The following is a 6,809-nucleotide window of genomic DNA, read 5'->3' as shown; positions in this document are numbered from 1 at the left end:
ATATATAATGAACGATTTTATTCTCACATGTTTCAGGACAATTGCAAATACTTAGATCTTTTGAGTTCAGAAATTTGACTTTTTATCTTTTTCATGTATTTCTCTTCGGTTTAGACAACCGCGTTGCTGTGTAATGTGGCGTCCAAGCCATCTATCTGCTGCCTGACAGGCGCACGCCAAGGCGGGCAATACGGAGCTAGTATGATATGCAATTGGCACAAAGGTGATCGATTGGGGGAGGAGCCATGATGCTGGCTGAGGACGTCCGCTCCATGGAGAATGATGACGTCAGAGCTGTACCTATGGGTCAACCTTCTGTTCCCGATGGTTCCCTTCTTCACCATCACCATGAACTCCCCGTCGTCGCTTGGAATCGACCATCCTAATCAAATGCATTATATATCGAGGACATGATCCGTTTGTATTTCAGATTTTTAATCACTAGCGTAATAGTATAGACTAATCAATATAATTAATTGAAACCAATTAATTAATTCGACGAGGAGACTGCAGTGAATAAACATACTCGTGTTGTCATTGTCGACCTCCCTGATGATGCGTTGATACTGACGACAGCTTATCTATTGTACTCCTGGCAAGCCTCTTCCACTTCCTCAACGGTGATATACCAGCTGCCGTCCTTGTTGAAGTAAGCGAAGCCAGCCAACAGGTGCTCCTCCCGATATAGCTTGTTGATGTGCACTGTCACTCCGATGAACTCATCGTAGTCGATGCTCCTGCTCATGCTCCATCTTTCCTAGCCCTCTCACAATCAGCCCTGCTTGACGTGAAAATGAAAATTGGCCATGTAGTACATAAATGAGTCATAGATAGCAGACAAACCGTGCCGTTTCTCTATGCAATGGAATCTGGAAGTACCGGCACATACGGCCAGATCAAGCAAGGACGATGACACCCCAGCTATCTCCACCGGCAACTCCTCCGAGAGCATGACCAATGACTAATCAGTCATAGATAAAATTTAAAAGAAAACTGAAACTTCTTAACCGCGAACATTGATCTGATCCTGAAAATACAAGAGTTCACAAAAGCTGCAAAATTTTCTGGAGGTACCTCGGCATGACTTTGTTCAAATTGATTAATGTATGAGTGTTGTACATTGGCATGTTTTTTATCCATGTACTGGTCCAAAAGGAATTTACGGACACTATCTATATCCTGATGGAATTGATTGGTCTACCATGGTACAATTTTCTTAAAATTTTCATCGGCCGCATGGGGTTTGAGAGAGAGAGAAGAAAAGTGAGTGGGACAATCCAAATCAGTCACAAATTCTAGATAACCAGACACCAACTTCCTGACGCATGCTACAATTCATCGTCCAAAATAAATCAATAAATAACTCAAGTAAAGTAGTAACCATCCACAATAAACAGAATAAGCATTAATATCAGGGGTTGTGCTAGCCATATATTTAAAATCTTGAAATATCATCAGAGAATATAACACACTGCATTTATAATCCAAATGAGATTGGCAAAGTAGGAGTGGATTAACATCAGAGAATCAGATATGACCAAATAAAGCTAACAATTAGCAGCACTAATTTTATAGTAGTATGTGTGTGTATGAAAGTCAGGATCAAGAACATGTTTAAGTATAGACATAACTAGTTATTCTAACTGAATGCAGAAGTTTCTCTGATGGGGTACTGTTAATCTTCATGAATTAATACTATCCAAGCATATTGCTATGATAATAAGTAAATCAATTCTGAAACTGTAATGTAAGAATATTAGTGACTCACATTGGGCTTCACCAGTCCCAGCCGAGACTGGCACATTGCCACCAGCTGGTTGGCGTTGGCCAGATGGAAAATGGCCGACTCAAATGTAATGAAATCTCCTGACGATCTTCTTTTCAGACTCCAGGATAAGGTGCGCCTCTCTGTTCACCAGCTCGGAGGACAGCCCCATTGCTTGGAGTTGAATAAGAACCCGACCTCTACATACAAGATATAATTATCACTGGAGAATATATCTCGACAACAAGACATAAAAAATCACTTTTAAAAAGGTAAAACTTTGAGATACACCAAAAGACCAAATGCCGAGATGTATAATAACAAAAGAAAAAATAGAGAAAAAATAGCCAGGATTTATTTTTTGATATATCAATACCTATTACTTGGTCTAAATGATGCTAATGTTAGTTAGGTTGTCTTAGAACCTCAAAAGTTAGGCCACACTTCAGATTTATTGATAGACAGCTGCATGATTTCAAAATTAAGTGGTTTCCATTTTCAACAACACAAGTAGGGTGATGGACGATTGACATGTCAAAAATTGAGCAATGAGAGACATTCCAAAATTGATATCACACCAAAGATGAGAACTTGAAGTTTTATAATATTAACCGTGTATTACAAGAAAACGTAATGCTTGCCTTCTCTACATCACTACCAAAGTTGTGTCTTGATTTACAAATTATTTTCACATTTTCCTCCTTGGTCATGTCATTCATGAAAAAAAAAACCAAGTAGTTCTCAGCATGATCAATTTCACAAGCTCTACAAATTATGTCGTCCAATCCTAGTCTTCTCCAAACCTCCTTAGCTTTCTGGCACTGAAACAACAAATGCTTCTATCTTCTAGACCAGGGAACAAGATGGACAAAATGGTGAGACCTTCATGTCTCTATTGGCAAGGGTAACACGACACGGGAGAGTGCCATGCAACGTCCGCCAAATAACTTTTTAACCTTTGCCGGACATGATAATTTCCAAATATTACGCCAAATGGGATAAAAGTTGGTTCGACCCATTCCATTAGTATGAAGGGATTTCCTTCCATGTTAGGGATCCCACTCAATGACTCGCAAAAAGAAGGTATCCCACTCGACGAAATAGCTGGATCGTCTAGAAAATAAAAACCATTCTTGGTGAAGGTCCAGGCAACAAAAGTTGTGATGTCATACTGTGCATCAATGGGCCACAAAGTCTGAATAACAAGGTCTTCATCCCAGTTGTTAGACGAGGGATCAATGAAATCCGACACCTTAAACAGCAAATGATCCCCTTTTGGGGTGCTGACTTTTCTTGTAGCACAATTAGGAGTCACAACATCTTCCCACATACTAATAGAATGTCCATTTCCAACACGCAAAATATAACCATTCTCCATAACGCCGACCATAAAAATATTTAGATCCCTTCTTAAGCTTTGCATTCAATAAATCTCCATCAGAAAATATTTAGCCATCAAGACCCTGGCACATAAAGAATTCGGGTTCTCAAGAAGATGCCTAGCCTGCTTAGCCAGCATCGCCAAATTAAAACAATGAATATCACGAAAACATACCACCTTGGTTTTTTCGGACACACATTTTCCACCAAGCCATCCAATGCGCCCTCCTCTGGTTGTCATCACCCCACCAAAATTGTGAGATCATGTCAGTTATTCCTTAAAAAAAAGTAAGAGAACTTCCTTTCCTCCTTAGAGTAAACATCGCATAGGTAGGGATGGCTTGAACAATATACTTGAGGAGAACTTCCTTTCCTCCTATGATAATATTTTCCTTCCACCTGCTGATTTTCATGACAATACAATCGATCAAATACTGAAAACAATCAGACTTATCCAAACCCACATTGGCTGGTAGACCAAAATACTTGTCATTGAGAGCCTCTATCCAGATATTCAAAATTGAGCAAATTTGTTCTCAGGTGCTAGACTTTTCAACGCTCACCATTTATCCTGAGGCGACACAATACAAAACTGAAATTGATTTCAGAGCCTCCTCATTGTGAAGGTTCGCTTTCATGAGGATCCACGAGTCATCGATAAAAAGAAGATTAATAATAGGGGGAGCCTCTCTACAAACTTAATACCAGAAAAAATATTTCCATTATCCTCTGCATGTGCCAAAAGAGCAGTAAGATCCTTTGTACAAAATAAGAAAAGATAAGGGTACGTATAGAGGATCTCCTTGTCTTAAGCCTCTTGTAATTGAAACTTTCACTTTCTTCATCATTATTCGAGACCCTGTAATCAACAGTGGAAACACATTGCATGATAAGACTCACCCATCTCTCCTGAAAACCAAGTTTCAAGACCTAAGCTAACATCTCTCCTGTATACTTTTCTTTTTAGTTTCTATTTATTTCGTCCCAAAAAGTTTTTATTTGTTTTTTTCAACATGAGGGGCAAAATTGTCTTTTCTTTTCTCGCTTAACATTGTTAGCGAGTAAAATTGACAAAAATGTCATATAGGAAACATAATTTAGCGTTAGTGTCAAATAGGAAAGAAAATATTACTTTGGACCAAAATAGGGAGGCAGATTGTAAGAAAGGGTCAAATAAGGAATTCTCTAAACAAGAAATGGCTTTGTAGAGCTCACTCTCCCACTCACTAGTCGCTCCCCCGCAGAAGATTTATCCCCAACCGTAACCCTAGATCCTCTTCCTCCACCCCGGTAGCCATGGCTCTGCCGGTGACGGCTTCCATCCCCCTCCCCGACGAGCTCCTGGAGGAGATCTTCCTCCGCCTGCCCACCCTAGACACGCTCGCATGCGCCTCTGCTACCTGCACCTCCTTCTGTCGGGTCATCAAAGGGCGCGCCTTCCGCCGCTGCTTCCGCGCGTTGCATCGGCCTTCCCTCCTCAGCTTCATTGACGCGCCCGGATTCCAGCCCGCCCAGGCGCCGCACGCCTCCGCCCCGCTGGCCGCCGCCCTCGGCCCGTGCGCCGCGGATTTCTCCTTCGTCCTGGCCGTTGAGTTTTCATCATCCTGCCCGAGGAGGAAGGCCCCCGTTGGCGTCCTCGTGACGCCCGTGATGGCCGCGTCCTCCTCGATTGGATCTCTCTCCAACCATGCATCGTCAAGAACTGGAGCTACTCCGAAAAAGGTCCGAAGTAAGCATCCTCATGGACAGGAGGGAGCTCGTTGACTTCTTCGACGATGGTCACCGCGTCGCTTGGACCAAACGAGAGCGGTGCAATGCCGCTGACTTTCACCTCGCCATATGTGACCCCTTGTCCAGGAGATACGTGTTGCTTCCAACCATACCTGAGGACCTCGCCGCTCAGCCACGGGATCGCCTTTGGGAATTTGAGCCCGTACTTGTTCCAAATACCAGCGATGAGAGCGAGGAGAATACCTTCAAGGTGATATGCATAGCAAGATACCTGAAATAGCTTGTCATCTTTGTCATCCAGTCCAGAACTATGCAATGGTGTATGGTCAAGTCCCCTGTCCTCCCTTCTTAGGACGACATGTCCTATTTTGACTGTGTACACGGCTGCTTCTACTGGACACAGTGTTGGTTTTGGAGTGACAATTTGATGGTGCTTGACACATTCACTTTGAGGTTTTCAATCGTCAAATTTTTCACCGGCTACCATCTGCAGCTCAGAGATACTTACCCGGGCTTTCTTCGTTGGCGCCCAAATGCAGTTGTTGTGGGTAGGGAAGGAGCCATTGAGATGTTTTCTCTTGTTGGTCAACATGGGTCATTTTCTCTCCATCATACCTCTCTACAGGATAATTCGCATGAATGGAAGCTTGAGAAGATTGTGCAGCTACCTAGGCAGTATCAGGAGTATTCTATTTCCACAGTGGGTGCAGCCGAGGGATTCTTGTTCTTCCAGGGCGCTCCGCTTGGCATTGAGTTCCAAAATGTTGATTGTTACTCAATGGATGTCAAAACTTATGAAATTAACAAGATCTATACAAAGATGGGGAATTTCTTTGATCGCAAACGTGCCATCCCCTACTTTAGCTTCCCAAGGCTCTTATCAGAACCAACTATTTGATCAACGGGTAAGCCTAATCATATTATTTTTTTGTTGTCATTGGGTGCACAATTTTCTTGTTCTCCTCACATGGTTATGAATAGACTTAGTCATTGTGCTATTGAGCTTGATTGCCTTGTCAAACTAGCTAGGAGATGTAGCCAATTCATGCTTTGATTTTGCACATATATTTAACAATTACAGTATACCTTAGGAGTTCATTTGTTAGTAAAAAAAATACATCTAGTTTGGAAAGATAATATTTGTTGCTCCATCTTAGGAGTGAAAATGGCTTCGCTTGCATCGTCATATGGTACATCTTTAGTCAAACTGTACACTTACACAAGAATGTTGCATAGCCTGTAAGTTAAAAGCTCTTAGTTGTCTATTTTGTTAGGTAATTAATCCAAACATAAGTTGGTTTTAGCTAGGTAAGTTCTAGTTATGTGCAAGCTAGCAGTCTGCATGAGACACAAGGTTGAGTCCGGTTAGGAAATGATCAGCGCTGCCATGTAATTAGATTAAGTAAGTAATAGTTAAGTTTCCTAGTCCTGTACGTCTGTGGCTATTGCCTTGTGTTGGCGAAGTATGTGTCCGTATAGCTCAAGGAAGGTTTGGTTGTGTCGGTTTGATGGGTCAGGTCCTAGCGTGTGTATATATGCACATATAGGGCTGCTAAGATTTGTACCACGAGAAAACCAGAAAATCAATAAATAGGAGAAACAAGGGCACGACAAGGGCCCCTTGGCTATCAGTTTTGTGTGCATGTGTGTTCGTGCAATTTCATGTGATCGATCCTGTGGGCAAGTTTCCAACATTTGGTATCTAGAGCAAGGTCGAGGTGAAGCTGCGCTTGCCCCGGGGTGGCGACCTGACTAGCGCCTCAGGGCGGGCAATTCAGTCGTTGTTGTAGCGACGAGGAACGGGCGATACAGTCGCTGATGTAGCGACGAGGAGCAGGCAATTGTAGTTCGAGCGGCGACAAGGAGGATCGGGCAGTTGTCGTTCGGCGGAGCGGCGATAAGAAGGCGGCGAGGACGCTGTCGCAAGTGAGGC

The 6,809-nt window shown here is 42.7% G+C and overlaps 1 pseudogene; it reads left to right on the top strand.

Moving 5' to 3' along the window:
• Positions 1–4,441: 4,441 nt before the first annotated feature.
• LOC119330378 lies at positions 4,442–5,774 on the top strand (annotated as a pseudogene).
• The last annotated feature ends 1,035 nt before the right edge of the window (positions 5,775–6,809 follow it).

Source organism: Triticum dicoccoides, chromosome 7A (genome assembly GCF_002162155.2).
Source record: "Triticum dicoccoides isolate Atlit2015 ecotype Zavitan chromosome 7A, WEW_v2.0, whole genome shotgun sequence".
Classification (NCBI taxonomy): domain Eukaryota; kingdom Viridiplantae; phylum Streptophyta; class Magnoliopsida; order Poales; family Poaceae; genus Triticum; species Triticum dicoccoides.
This window is presented reverse-complemented; position numbering and strand designations above follow the sequence as displayed.